General features: G+C 45.9%; 2 long non-coding RNA genes across 2 annotated transcripts; one reads left to right on the forward strand and one right to left on the reverse strand.

Annotated features, from left to right (window-relative positions):
* Positions 1-2,561: 2,561 nt before the first annotated feature.
* LOC108352575 (uncharacterized) lies at positions 2,562-7,908 on the reverse strand. The gene is made up of 3 exons (XR_015636185.1): positions 7,623-7,908; positions 4,530-4,634; positions 2,562-3,573 (listed from the first exon to the last, which is right to left on the reverse strand). It is a non-coding gene; the product is annotated as an uncharacterized LOC108352575 (long non-coding RNA).
* Positions 7,909-13,211: 5,303 nt separating this feature from the next.
* On the forward strand, positions 13,212-14,947 carry LOC108353436 (uncharacterized). Its single transcript, XR_015636366.1, has 3 exons — positions 13,212-13,288; positions 13,570-13,624; positions 14,455-14,947. It is a non-coding gene; the product is annotated as an uncharacterized LOC108353436 (long non-coding RNA).
* Positions 14,948-15,631: the final 684 nt, after the last annotated feature.

The following is a 15,631-nucleotide window of genomic DNA, read 5'->3' on the forward strand; positions in this document are numbered from 1 at the left end:
CTTTTTGTTTTATCCAGCCCTCTCAGTCTATTAGATGGTGTCATCCACAGTCAAAGAAAACATTAATCTCTTGCTTCTCTGACCCTCAGGTCAATCTTCTCTGGAAATACTCTCACAGACACATCTGGAAATATGTCAGGTTGATAACTAAGATTAACCATTATAATAAGCTTTTAAAACTTTATTTTACATTAATAACACACCTTCCATCAGAAAAGCCACATTTCAAGTATCTAATAGTCATCTGTGGCTTGTAGTCACCACACTGGAGAATCAACTTTTGGAGATCCAAGAATAGGGCTGGAGACGTAGCTCACTAGTAGAGTTCTTGCCTAGCGCATACCATACCCTGAGTTCCATCTCCAGGTTTAAAGGGGGGTGGGGTGGGAATAGCTATAATAGTGGACATTTATTGGACATATCAAATAATTTCATTTCCACGGGAACACTGATTTAACAGTCTTCCATTCTGTTTCCCCATGTTTAAGAAGCATCTTTCATCCCTGGGTGCTTCCTGCTATTTGAGCCTCACCTGGCTGCCATGTTTGCCTCTTCCAGCACTCCCATGACTACATGACTCTTGTGTGGGTAACCCAGGATAATCTCCCCATCTCAAGATCTTTGGTTTAGTTACATCTGCAAAGTCTTTCTTACCCTTGAATATAGCACTTATACTTTCTGGGGATTAGGATGTAGCCATCTTTGGGGGCCATGATTCAACTGAAGTAGAAGTGACTTAATCATATATAGAGAGCTGTGAGCCAGATTCAGTGACCTCAGCTTACCCTGCTCTTCCAGGGTTTCCTCCATCCCAGCCCATCTGGAGCACTGCTGGTTTTGTAGAGATGCAGTCTTTCATCTCTTTGTTCCTGTCTCCTTGTCTCACTCATCCTCCCATCCCAGGTCTCTCACTGCCACGTGTATCCGCTTTATCCATCGCTTATTGCCCCATGCATTTGTTTAGGGAACTGAATGACACCTTTTCCCCTTCAGATAAAGATTTACTTATTTATATATAAGTACACTGTAGCTGTCTTCAGACCCACCAGAAGAGGGCATCAGATCCCATCACAGATGGTTGTGAGCCACCATGTGGTTGTTGGGATTTGAACTCAGGACCTCTGGAAGAGCAGTCAGTGCTCCTAACCACTGAGCCATCTCTCCAGCCCTCGCCTTTTGTTCTTCCCTCTGCTTTTAATGTTGGGTGAGAAGATGGAGGTGAATGGCTAGAACCATTGACCAGAAGAGGTATCTATGACCTCATGGAGAGGCACCTAAGAGGCCTTTTGACCCAGCACTCCATCCCTGCCCTGCTTTTCAAATTCACTGTGCTCTCCAGTGTCCTGGCCAACAGTGACCTTCAACCCAAGCTTGCTCTCGCAGTCAAATCAGTTCATTGCTAATAATCATCTTTCAAGTTAGCTCATTAAAGTCTTCTAATTGTTAATAATGGGAATAAACTTGGACTAACTTAACACCAAAAAAAGAGCGCTCATAGAACCTTTTCTTGGGAGACCCTTTTTTTTTTTTTTTGGTACCTTAAGGATCCCTTCTTTAGAAAGGGGAACTTTGTTCCCTTCAGACCACTGGGGCGTTGATGTGAGGCTCAAGGCCAGGCTTCTTCAAACACCTATAAGAGTCCAATGTGTCTTTCTCCATCAACAGGTTGAAGAATCACAGAAAAAAGGAAGCTGGGCATGAGGTGAAGTGCTACAAGAGAAGCTTGGCAGGGCACAAAGGGCTAAGAAATTATTGGAATATAAGCTAGAAACTTTAATGTTATGTTTTACTGACACGTGTGTGCACTAAATAACACATGTAGGTACATGTCCCATCCCACAGAGTTTGAGCATCTACTATGTATGTGAACTGTACTAAAGTTAAGAATACAGAAATGATTTTATCTCTAAAGGTTTCCCTTAGAGAAAAAAGAGCTGGGAAGTTTGGGGGGGGGGGGATGTGTTAGGTGTCAGTGTTGAGTACAAAATAGAACAATGGGAAATGATTTTGTTTGGGTGGGCGTGTCCTTTGGGTGGGCGTGTCTGCTTACACCTTAGAATGTGAATATAAATGTATATAGGGTCTCTTAAGGGCACTTAAGACAGGTCTTTAGAGTTGGTCCTAATCTAATATGATGTGACTTTTTAAGAAGAGTAGATTGGAAGACTTCAGGGATACAGGGACAGAGGAAAGGGCAGGTGAACAAGACAACCTATTACAACGCAAAAAGCAAGGACTCCAAAGGAAACACCTCTATCTCCGCCCTCCAGCTTCCGGAACTATGAGGGGAAAATGTGGTTCTGGCTCCTAGTCCCTGCTGTTTTGTTAGGAGGCTGTGGTGTGCTCAAGGATGAAGTGTGTGTGTGTGTGTGTGTACACACACGTGTGTGTGTGTGTGCATGCACACTCATGGAAGGATCAGAGAATGGGGAAGGATGTTCCATGAAGAGATCTTCAGCCAAAAGCCCTGATATAAAGTAGCACTTGGGTTTATAAGAGTACAGAACATCCCATATGACTAACAGAAGTGGGTAGGAATCAGAGACGGGAGAGCAGACAGCTGAGCACAGGCTTATGGGTTTGTTTTAATTGTATCTTGTAAATGTCCAGATAACTTGAAAGCAGAATATAACAAGATAAAATTTGGATTTTAGACGAACTGTGGATGGTGTGGAGAAGGGATTAAGAAAGGAGACTAGGGCAGCCCGATCAGTCAGAAGGAGCAGCGAGTAAAAAAAAAAAAAAATTAGCCCTCTGGGTGTTTCCCCGGGTGTGCCCCTATGAGGCCCGCACAGGGCTGAGCAAAGAGAGGCTTCAGGTAACAGTGTAGATAAGACACCTAGAGAGATTGGGTAGGGAAAGAGGGCTGACTGGAGAAGCAGGTTGAGAAAGTCTTAGGCTGGTTCAGGGTGGGGGTGTCCCGGAAGAGGAACTTTGTCCTGGAGAAATTCCTGGTCACACCGAAAATAGTATTTCTCGAGTACCCAGCTGCGCTTAATAATTGACTAGAAAGAAACAGCTGGGAGCACCGTAGACTCTGGGTAAGCCTCAGACAGTGCAAAAGTACGGTGGGGCGGGGCGTTCATCCAGCTGAGCTCCTCACATCAGAGTGCTGCAGGAGACGTCAGAGTCCCAGTTTAGCACAGGGAGCCACAGCAGCCCCGGTATGGATGATAGGGCCGTGTGGATGGGGGTTCCCTTCATCTGCAGCCCTTGTTCTGAAGCACCCCTTTCAGACATACCGAAGCCGTTTTCTGCTCGCCCCTTCTGTGGGCTTCAGCTGCTTCTCCTGTTCATCTGATTGTGGCCTGCTTCCCTTTTTCAGTCAGGCCAGGATTTCCTCTTTCGTTCTTTTTCGGAACCGCAGGCTCAGTTCAAAAATACCTCAGGTGGGGACTTGAATACAGGTTCTTACCTCCTCATGGTTTGAAGACCGGAAGTCTGAGAGTTGAGGGGTCAGCAGGGCAGGGTTGGCGTCTTCTGAGCTCTCTCTTTGGCTCACAGATGGCCATCTTCTCCCTGTGTGCTCATCTGATCTTTGCATGCATATCCCTGGGGCTACATGTCCTTTACCTAGAAGGACATCCACCAGAACGGATTATGTCCCATCTAATGATCTTGTATCTGGTTAATGATTTCTTTACAGGCCCTGTATTTAAATGCAGTCACTTGTTGACTGACTGAAGGATATCTGCATATGGTCTTGGAGGGAGAAGAGTTTAGCACACAGTAGTGATCTATCTCATTTGTGTTGAGAAGAATGTCATTCTGTCAAGGTCTTTCAGTGTCTTAGTCCCCAGGACTTTCCTGCTGTCCAGATTCTGGTTTTGTTTGATGGTGGTGGTGGTGGTGGTGAAGAAATAAGTTTTATAGATACAAGAAACAAAGCTGTAAGAACAAGGTTCTGGGACTATAGAAACAAGGTTTTGGTGGTCAGAGTGACCAGGCTTTAGTTGAGACCAGCCAAAACAAACAAAGCTGTTCTTGGAAAAAGACCCCCTACATCAGCCTCACCTGACCACCCCCCTCCCTTCCCAGGAACTTTCTGAGGCCAGGTGCAGAGCGGGATGAGGAAATTGGCTAATTAAGCCAAAAACAGTCCCTTGAGCAAACCAACCAATGTTTGAAGAGCTCCTTTGTCCTGTGTTCCACCAATCAGAGTAAGCCAGCTAGCCCTGATGCTGAGACCTGCCCTCTGTAAAGTATAAAAGATGTGTGCTTTTTGCGTTCAGGGTTGCCTCTCCCTAAGTGGATGAGCAGCCCCATGCGCATGGACCAATAAACCTCTTGCCGTTGCATCGGTCCGTCATCATATTGTGTTCTGTGGGTCGCGCTCCTGAGCTAAGACCACTTTGGGGGTCTCACAACAGTGATGGTGTGTGCACGCCATAGCATGCCTATGAAAGTCAGAGGACAACTCTGTGTGTGGAGTCATTTCCTTTTCACCTTTACCTGGGTTACAGTGATCAAATTTACCCTTTTCTCCTTCCTGAGGGTCAGTTATTTATCATCTTCCATTCTCTGCTTACCAGTGCCAGGACTGATTGATAAGAAACTCTCTTTCACGGCTGGAGAGATGGCTCAGTGGTTACGAGCACTGACTGCTCTTCCGGAGGTCCTGAGTTCAAATCCATCTGTAATGGGATCAGATACCCTAAGACAGCTACAGTAGACTCATATACATTAAATAAATAAATATTACAAAAAGAAACTTTCAGACTTACTATTTTCAACTTTCTCCTTCATTACTGAATGCTAAGTGTGTGTGTGTGTGTGTGTGTGTGTGTGTGTGCACGTGTGTGTTAGGTTGTCGCCATGTATATGTATTTCAGGGTAGTCTTGTGATCTTGTGATAGTCTGCCTCTGCCTCCCAAGGGCTGGTGTTATAGGTTCGTACCAGAACACTCAGCTTACCCACTGTTTGGGGTCAAACTCAGGGCTTCATACATACTAGACAAGTACTCCGAGCTACACTGAGCTACACCCCAACCCTCTCCTCTGTTCCCCTATCACCTATGTGTGTTCCTTATTTTATATACATACACAAAGGATGTAGATTTGTTCTTAAGCACAGATGCTTTCGTATCAAATGGGTAGATTTATAACTTGTTCCCGCTGGGACAAGTTCTTCCGATATTGGTGTACGCAGATTTGCTATGTTGGGTAGTTCCTGGTGATGGAGTTGCAGCTAGGTGGGGACATCAGTATCATTCTCGAGAAGATAATTAAACACTGGGCCTGGAGGACAGCATGGCTGCTGCGGCAGGGTAGCGGCCCAGATGGGCAGCCTAGTGTCTCAGAGTACTAATCAGGGCTCAGGTTTGGAAGAGCTCAAGTAAGCACTGAGAAGTATGGGTTCTTCTATATGAATAGTCACCTGGCCTGGCCTGGCCTCATGGAAGAGTGGGGACCACTCCATGACCTCTTGGAAATGGCAGGCACTTTGGCTGTACAGAAGGCCTGCTCTCCCTGCAGAAGGGGCTGTAGTTATAGTTTGTCTCCTCCTCAGCTTTGCTGTCTGCTTTCATTCCTTTTTGGATTCCTAGCTGCTGTTCTAAGTTCTCTAACAAAACAGAGCTCTCCTCTGAAACCACTGTGCTAGCCAGGCCTGTGACCCCTGGGTCCATTCAGTGATATCTAGGGTAGCTGGACCATAAAACTCAGGATCTGGCCACTTTTGCCAGTATCGACACAAAACAGGTTTTTTTCAGAAGAGGCACATGGATTTGGCAGGCTCTAAGGCTATTGTGAATGTCTCTTTGGTCCATCCATAATTCAGCAAGAGGCTCAATCAGTTTGCTGGGCCAACTATAAAAATATATCATAGGCATAGGGGCTTAAGAACCGCACATTGGAGGGGTGAGGACGTAGCTCAGTTGATTCGCTATTTCATGAAAGCTCGATTTTGATTCTTGGCACTGCATAACCCAAGAGTGGTTTATGCCTGTAATCCCAGCACTTGGGAGATGGGGGCAGGAAAATCAGATCCGATGCTAAAGGTAATCTCTGGTTATGTAGGAAGTTTGAGGCTAGTCAAGGGTGTATGAGAAGAGGAAGAGGAGGGGGGAGGAGGAGAAAGATGAGGAGGAGGAGGAAGGAGAGGAAGAGGAGGAGGAGGAGGAAAAGAATTGGGATTTTATTTTCAAATAGTTCTGGGTAGGGCCTAGAAGTCTGAAATCAAGATGTTAGCACGTCTATTTCTTCTGAGGCCAGCTGCAGCTGACGTACTCTCTTCTCCCAGAGATCCACGTGGTCTCCCTGTGTGTCTGCATCCAAGTGTTCTTCCTTTATGAGAATAGGAGTCCCAGATTAGATTAGGGCCTGTCTTAATTAGGTTTATCACTATTGTGATGAAACGCCATGACCAAAAGCAAGTTGGGAAGGAAACAGTTTATTTATCTTACCCTTCCACATCATATTCCATCACTGAAGTCAGGGCAGAAACTCAAACAGGGCAGGAACCTGGAAACTGGAGCTGATACAGAGGCCATGGGAGATGCTAATCACTTAGCTCCTTGGCCTTCTCAGCCTGCCTTCCTATAGAACCTGGGATCACCAGAATCGGCTCGTACCTTCCCAATCAATCACCCATTTTAAAAATGCCCTATAGGTTTGCTTATAGCTCTATATTATGGAGGTATTTTCTTTCTTTTTTAAAAAAAATTTTTTTTTTGTTTTATATATGTGAGTACACTGTCGCTGTCTTCAGACACACCAGAAGAGGGCATCAGACCCCATTACAGGTGGTTGTGAGCCACCGTGTGGTTGCTGGGATTTGAACTCAGGACCTCTGGAAGAGCAGTCAGTGCTCTTAACTGCTGAGCCATCTCTCCAGCTCCCATGAAGGTATTTTCTTAATTGGGATCCCATCCTCTCTGATGACTCTGGCTTCTGTCAAGTTGACATAGAACTGGCCAGAGCTCATTCTAATCTCACTTCACTTGTTACCCCTTTAAAGACTCCAAATAGACTCACGTTGTAAAGTACCAGGGACCAGAGCTTCAACCATGTGAATTTCTGAAACCTATAAAAGTAGGTAATCAACATGTGCCCCCTCACACATGGAATAGTGCTAGACTGTGGTGGCTGTGGTGGCTGTGGTGGCCTTTGCCTGTATTTCCTGTTTCTGACACTGGGCACCTGTCATCTCTGAGAGACATCCAAGGTAGCTGTGAGGTGAAGAGACAAGGGGTTACGATGTTCAGAGACTGGCAGAGGGAGCCAGGGATATGTGGAAAGGGGAAACAGCCTGGGAAGAGTGGTAAGACAAGGAAGACAGAGCCAGATGTGGTGAGAACAGTTCTGAGTATGAACTATGGATTCTGTTCATGGTGGAGAAGCTTGTGTGGTCCAGAGGTCCTGCTGAAGAGTGTCCCTGGGAACACTCAGGTGGTCAGGGAGATCTTCCAGTTATTGGAGGAAGTTGAAAAGAGTGGTTACATGGCTGTCCCTGAACTTCATCTCCATCCCGGGGACAATCGTCGCCCCTTCTCATTTTCTGTCACCCCTACCTTTATTCCGTGCTCCATCTAGACATAATCATGGTTTCTAAAACACCACGTGACACCCCCCCCCCCAATCCTCGCACCTTGACCATGCCAGTTCTTTCAAGTATGACTTACATCCCTCACAGCAGCCTTCTAATCCTTCTTGAGCCATTCTAGAAACGCCAGGTAGGTGGGACACGTGTCTTTGATGCAGACCCTTCGCTGTGGGCCTTTATATCTGATTATCCTTTCGTGGCTCACAGCCGTTTCATACAACCTCGTGTAGCATTATGAAAAGACAAAACAAAAACAAAAACAAACAAACAAACAAAACATCGTTGAGTAGGGGCTGGGGATTTAGCTCAGTGGTAGAGCGCTTACCTAGGAAGCGCAAGGCCCTGGGTTCGGTCCCCAGCTCCGGAAAAAAAGAATCAAAAAAAAAAAAAAAAAAAAAAAACATCGTTGAGTTAAAAGGAATCGCTTTGTGCTAATTTTCCCCCCAGGTCGTTGATAGTAAGATTCCTTTCAGAAATCGAGAAAACAGTAACAAAGCCCCTTCCTGGGCACTGACAGTTAAGTGTCTGCCTTTTGAAGCTCGGGTTGACTCAAAGTGCTTTGGCCCCAGTGTTTATGCTTGCAAGTTTTACAAAAATGAACTCACAGATTCATCGAGGAGATTTACATTTCCCCCCCTGAACATTTATAAACATCTAGAACGGTTTCTAAACGGAGATGTGGTGTGGCTTCTGCTTAGCTTCCTAGCAATATTTGCATATTTAAAGAAGGATGGGCGTGGGGGTGGGTGGAGGAAAGTAGGAGCAACCAAGAAAAATCACAGGAACTTAGTGCAGAGGAAGGGTGGCTCTTGGAAGAACATAACTGGGAGGGGCTTGATTATTTTTTTTTTCTCTCCCAGTGGTGGAAATTGAACTCAGAGCCTCGTGCTTGAACCCAGGTACCCTGTGCCTTCTGGTTTGTAGCCAGTATTAGGACTTCGCTCCGCTCGAGCCACGTTTGCAAAGTGAATGGATCACAAGGTCGAAGGAATGAACACGGCAAAAGAGACACAAAAGAGCAACCAGACTGACCGCAGACCTGAGGCTCATCCTGTTGCCCCGCATTGCGCATAAGACTGACAGCCTGCCTCTTGGAAAATAAACCTAGTTTCCCTAACCCTCCTAACCAAAAGCAAAGCCTGTGTTTTCACACAGTCAGATGAATACTTCTGTGGTCAGCTCTGGGTGGGGAAGATGCTAGGGACTGGGAGAAACCCTTCTTCAAGAAGGGCTTGCAGCAAGGGAGAGCTGTAATGTGTATCTCAGAAGCTCAGATTTGCATACAAGTATTTGCATATAGTCCATACACATGACACATCCGCCTATAAACTTTAAGTAGTCTCTAGATTACTTACAATAACCAGTGCTATGGATGTGGTTGTTGTACTGTGTTTAGGGAATGGCAAGAAAAACTCTGTACACACTCTGTTCTGTCAAAAAAGAAAAGCTTCTGAATGATTTGGTGGGGATACTGAAGGACCCTAGTTCTTACTGAAGAGTAAGAGCTATTAAGAGGCTTGGCCTGGTAGAAAGTAGGTAGGTTATGGGGTTCCTGTGAAGGACCCTAGGGTCTTTCGCCAGCTTTACACCCACCGCCTCAGGTCAAGATTAGGCCAAGTACCAGCTTCCCAAAATGGGTCAAGGCTAAACCAAGTTCCATTCTCCACCCACAGTTCTCCAGAGGAGCAGGGACATTCTTGAAAATCTGCAGAATGTACTGACATAGTCACCTGACCCTCTGGTCCCAGATAGAGTTCGAATGCATGTCATATGCTTGCTAGCCAATAGATTCAAAGGTCAATATGCTTAGCCAATAAGCTTAAACTGTAACCTTGCTGATGTAACCTGTACCCCTAAAACGTATAAAAACTGCTTGTTATAGCCATTTGGGGTCGCCTTCTAGTCCCTTGCCATGAGGGGCTGAAGTTCAACCCTGACGTGCCAGAAATTAAACCTCTTCCATTTGCATCGAACTCCATTCTCGTGTATCACTTGAGGGGTCTCCCAGGTTGATAAGACTCACTTCAAGCCTTACAATACAAAGTGCTTTCTGAGGCTGTGATAAAACACTGTAGCTTAAAAGCAACTTGGGAATGGAAGTTTTAATTGAGTGTATACTGCCACACCAGTTCATCACTGAGGGAAGTCAAGGCTGGAACTCAAACAGGGCAGAGGGCCACAGAGGAATGCTGCTTACTAGCTTGCTCCCCATGCCTTCTCAGACTGCTTTTTTTGTAAGACCCCTCTTCACCCCCACGATGGGCTGGGCCCTCCCACATCAATCGCTAATTAAGAAAATGCCCGCAGGCTTGCCTGCAGATCAATCTGGTCGGGTCATTTTCTCAGTTGAGATTCTGGTTTCCCAAATAATGGTTCTAACCTGTGTCAAGTTGCCATAAAATTAGACAGCACAGGGTCTTACTAGCCTTGGCTGTCCTAGGACTCTCTACATAAACCAGGCTGACTTTGAACTCATAGAGATCTGCCTGTCTCTGCCTCCTGAGGGTGTAATCCACCAAAAAATATTTTTGATGAAGGTTGGTTGGATCTGCAGTGTAACAGCATGGCCTCTGCGAGTATGTGTATTTAGGACAGAAGATGAACCTGGTATTCTATTCTTTGATTCAGCAAGAGTAGCTAGCCAGTGAGCTTCAGGGACCCTATTGTCTTCGCTTCCTCAGGGCTAGGCCTGGCTTTTTATATTGGTTGCCCGGAGTCCAAACACAGACCATCGCACTTTCATGGGAATGCTTAACCAGCTGAGCTATTTACCCGCCCTAGAGTCTTGTGTCATGGAGATATGGCAGCAAGAGCAGGAAGCTGAGGGCTCATGTTGGAAACTGCCTGAGGCTCCTTTAACCTCTCAAAGCCCTCCTTCGTGAACAAGTTCTTTCAACAAAGCCATATCTCCCAGCCCTCCCCAGTGTTACCAACTGGAGATCACTAGGGGGGACATTTTATTTTTTATTTTTTTTTTCTTTTTCTTTTTTTCGGAGCTGGGGACCGAACTCAGGGAGGGACATTTTATTCAAACTACCACAGACCCTAACAAGGGACTCCTGGTGGAGCGGAGCAGTTAGAGACAGAGACCTGAGGCTCTCTCTGTTTGAGGTTTACTGCCCCTAGGGGCCCCTATGTAATCACTCTTACTAATGTATGCAGATCTAATGTATATAGAGGCTCTTTGCTTCTATCCCTTTAACACAAAGCTTAGAGAGGCCGAAAACCTTAGATACATGTTCATAACAGACTAGGGTATAGCTAGAAGGGATGTAGGTAGGTCCTAGGAGTCTGTCTTATAAGATGTGGGCTATGCATCTTTATCTGCACTGCCTCAGTTGCTAACCTGTCTGGAAACCACCCTAGCCTATTCTGTGCCTCCTTCAAGCTACAGCAGACCTCAGAGAGAGAAGCACTTCTTCCCAATTGCCCGAGACCTACCATGGCAGATCTGGTGCCCTATGTCCAAATCTACACCTCCCCCAGTAGTTAGCACAAAAACCCAGTTCTCTTACAAGGTTTCCCACCTATCTCGGTGTCCACCCCTGCGTCTTTTCCTCCTTCGCGTCTTAGAGGATGTGGTAACTGTGACGCAATTACCACCTGGCCTCTGCTGGTTGTTTCTCCTGAGGCAGTAGTGGAGGGAAGGAGAAAAAGGCAGCTGGGGTTAGAGATCTTACAGCTCAGGTGATCAGAGGCCATGCAGAAATGCTTCCAGGGAGCATAGTAGGAACTGAGACTGGGCAGGGCGGAGGAGCCACGGGGACTGGCTCCCCCCCCCCCCCACTTTTGCACTGAAAATATAAGAAAGGAGCATGGATCTCCTCCCTCCTCTGTGCACTATTCACAATCCTTAACTATTCCTTCTGTCGGGAAGCCCCTGTTATCTTAATCTAATCCCCTCACTTTTCTCCATTACGGGCTCCTGTGATGGAGCGTTCAGTGGCCTTTAATTTCATGTTCCTGCGCGCCTCTGTGTACTGTTCCTGTTTTCCTGTTCCATTCCGACCACCCACGTTGTCAGAGAGGACAGCTGTCTGGCAAAGGGTTCCACAGGCCCTGACTTTAGATCAGTCAGAAAGACTGGCTCCCTTCTTTTAAGCTCAGAATTTTGTATATGTTTGTCCAGTCTGTCCTGATGTTCTGGAACTTTTGAACACGAGTAGTTCTTTTTATTTATAAGTAGAGATACGGTTATACACATAACTTCACGTTCTGCTTTTACCACACCCCAGTAATTCCTATCTTAGGACTCATTCATTCTGTATACATATTTAAGGATTTATGCCTTTTTTTCTATTGGCTCTATCAAGTTCTATTATATAGCTACACTATAATTTATTTTCTCATTTTTCTAAGATTTATTGATTTATTTATATGAGTACACCGTAGGTGTCTTCAGACACACCAGAAGATGGCATCAGCTCTCATTACAGATGGTTGTGAGCCACCATGCGGTTGCTGGGATTTGAACTCAGGACCTCTGGAAGAACAGTCAATGCTCTTAACTACTGAGCCATCTCTCCAGCCCCATTATAATTTATTTAATTAACCCCTTAAGTAAATATTTTTTGCTGTTTTTAACCTTTTGCTATTATAAACTAAAAACTATTTTGCTACTATATTATGTTTATTATATTATATTTATTATACAGTCCTGATTAGTTGTCAATTTGGCACACGCTGGAGTTATCTGAAAAGAAAGAACCTCAACTGAGAAAATGCCTTCAACCAGATTAACCTGGTTGATAAGCCTACGAGGCATTTTCTTCATTAGCGATTGTGTGGGAGGGCCCAAGCCCATTGTGGGTGGTGCCACTCCTGGACCCTTGGTCCTTGGTTGTAAAAGAAAGCAGGCTGGGCAAGCCATGGGGAGCAAGCCAGTAAGCAGCACCCCTCCATGGTCTCCGCTTCAGTTCCTCACAAACCTTTACTTCCCTGGATGATGTACTGCCAGCTGTAGGATAAAATAAACCCCTTCCTTCCCAAGGTGCATTTGGCAATAGAAACCTAAGACATGTACATGTTTACATAAGAACAAAGGAGTGGGTGTAAGGTAAACATACTAACCCTCTGTGCTTGAGAATGAAAGCATTCTCCCCACACTATATTGCCTTATACCACCACATCTTAACGACTTTCAAATCTAGCTTCCAGCCCAGGACAGACATTTAATTTAAACAGGCTCTAAACTAATGGCTAGCCCCACCAAGCAATGTCAAAAGCACCTCGCCGTAAGACGGGCACGTTTCAATGTATAACTTCCTCATAACCCAGCTCTTTCTCAGTCTCCTATGATCCGCAGCCCCCTGGCTCCGTACCTTCTTCCTGTGCTGGATGGATAGTCTACCCTTCAGTGCCTCGCATATTCACCGCTTTATTTCCGCCGTTGCCAGTCTCTCGGCCGATGCCCTCCTCCCTCGCCTGAGCAATTGCAGAAGCCTCGCTATTTCAACTTATTCGCCCTCTTCACACAATCTGTAGGAACTCAAGTATAAATCTAATTGTGTATTCCAAGCCCTCAATTCTTCCCACTGTTCCGGCATTGTGTGAACAGCACTGATCACCAGCTCTCCAGACTCACTCCTCCAATACCGTTCTCCCTACGGCCTGCCTTTTCAGCCCCGCCACATTTCCCAGATTCCAAGAATTCTCCCTCCCTCCCACCCTTTCCTCTCGTGCCTCCATCTTGAAATGGAATCTCCTGATTTCTCCATCATACGGAACACTTGCTTATGCTTCAAGGTGAGGTCGTGATGATCTTTCCGATCAGAATTGTTCCAGTAGACTGGATAATTGCTTTATATAATATATATATATGTATATATATGTGTGTGTGTATATATATATATATATATATATATATATATATATATATACTTAAACTTTGTCTCTTTTCTTGCTTATCAGACTTGAATTAGCGCATTTCCTCAGTGTATGGCCTGTAGAGTGTATTTAATAAATGTTTGATGGATGAATAAGTCAATGAATTAATAATAAACAAACCCTGTTTCTCTGCCTTTCAGTAAATCAGTCAAAAACGAGAGACTGTGACAGATACATGAGTACCACAGACTTCCGGTGAGTTATGAATGTCACTTCTTGTGTAAGAAAGTGCAGACACTTGGAAACTCAAGTGCTCTGTGGCTAGGACTGATTGAGAGACCAGGCTAGGAAAATGGGAAGTGCGTTCATAACCCTACAGAACTCCCATGTCTTAGGAGTGATGCAATGTACCCTGTACATATCCCCACTGGGTCCCTTACCCCCACCCAGACATGCAGTTGGTTCTCGTCCCGAGCGACGCCCTGATGTAACAAAGAGGTCTTTCTCTGGGAGGCTGAGTACACTTGTATTCCTCTTCCTCATAAAGGGATGGCATGGGAACCCCTTGGTGCATCTTATTTCTACAGTTCTTCATCATGATATTCAGGCATGAGTACCAGCTGTGGATTGTGGCTCTTAAGGATACCTTGTATATATCGAGTTTCGTTTGTGAGGGATCAGAGCCTAGCAAGCCAACTGCATGTCTGGGTGGAGAGTAAGGGACCCGGTGGGAATATGTACTGGTGTGTGCCATTGATGGAGTTTGAACCTGGGAGAACCTCTGAGTGAGGAACTGGAGGTTGAGAAGCTATCTATATCAGGCTTCTTAATTTGGGGGTTAGGAAGATCCCTGGACAAACCCTACCACTTCTCTTCTGAGGATGGGATGACCATTAAGGCTTTCTGGATATCACTCTGGGAATGCCAGAGGGGCCAAGCTCTGAAGAAGTTGTTTTAGAGTGCTGGATAAGGATGGACAAGACAGGCTCTGGGTTTCATAACTGCAATCTATGAGCTTCAGTCCTCAACCTTGTAGGCTTCATTCTTTTGGACTCTTCCTGAGTCCCAGGCTTGTGTCTCCCCAGAGCTGCTCCAGGCTCCTGTGATGAGTCCCATCCCATCTTTAGAACTTCAAGAGAGCAACTGGGTGACTCTGGGGTATCAGATGAAGCTGAACCCCTAGAGGTTGTAATGAGCCATATTGGATTTGGGCCTGGCCACTTTGTGACTGCATAGCTCAAGGTGGCTACGTGACTCTGGGCTGCATGGCCACAGAGGTTCAACCTTGAAATGACTGCCATACAGACATGAGATTGTTGAACTAAAGCCTCTCCCAGGAAGACCCTGGGAGCAATGACAGGATGTTTCAGCCTGAGCAAAACACCGGATGTCCCTGAGCAGATTCCTGAGAAGGGTTCAACCTTTTCAAAGAACATATCCCCGGAAGACTGTTGCCTCTTTGTTATAGGAGGATATCTTGCAGTGTAGTGATTCACCTTATATCCTGGGCACTTCCCAAACTCCCCCACCCTAAGCTTCAGTTCCCGCTTCTATTCCTGCCTCAGAGCTTTAAATGCTGTACATTTCTCTCAATAAACGAGACCTTGACAACAGAATCTTGCTTGGTCTCCTTCTTCTCTTCACCCTCATTTGGCCCACATGTAGAAAGCCTCTTCGGAACCCTGAATAACTGGGTCCCCGCTGGCGGGGACAAGAGGTTAGCTTTGTGGGTACTCTTTTCCACCTACAAGACAGACACACTTTGCAAAAACTGGTCACCACCCAGAACTCTGCATCCAAGAAATCAAGGAGGGAGACCCTGAGCTCTACTGATGTGAGGTGGGCCCTGAGGATGGCTGAGTTCAGGAACTGGTCCATGCCTTTATATCAGACTATAGGGTAAGTGGGAAAGGGGGTATCTAGACATCAGGGCTCAGGACTCCCTTGGGGTAGGGGAGGGTATCCCATGGAGTTCCTCAACCTGAAAAACAAGACTGTCCTTCTTACTTTCTGTCAGTCAGTGTCTGAGTCTTGTCCTTTTCTCCCTCCGTGACAAGGGGCTGCTCGTCCTGTTGTAGGAAACAGTAGAGCTCTTCCGTTTACTATGCTCTATCTTGATGGGGTGACCTTGGGGGACTTCCTGGCTCCTCCTGGCAGAGTTTCTTCCTGAGTGAAGTCAGTGTGGGGTTCAGAGGAGCACCCCTCACCCAGGAGGTGAGTGTATCATCTCCTGAAAGAGATTTTCCTTGGTGGTATATCTTG

This window comes from Rattus norvegicus, chromosome 13 (genome assembly GCF_021556685.1).
Source record: "Rattus norvegicus strain SHRSP/BbbUtx chromosome 13, alternate assembly SHRSP_T2T, whole genome shotgun sequence".
In the NCBI taxonomy this organism is placed as follows: domain Eukaryota; kingdom Metazoa; phylum Chordata; class Mammalia; order Rodentia; family Muridae; genus Rattus; species Rattus norvegicus.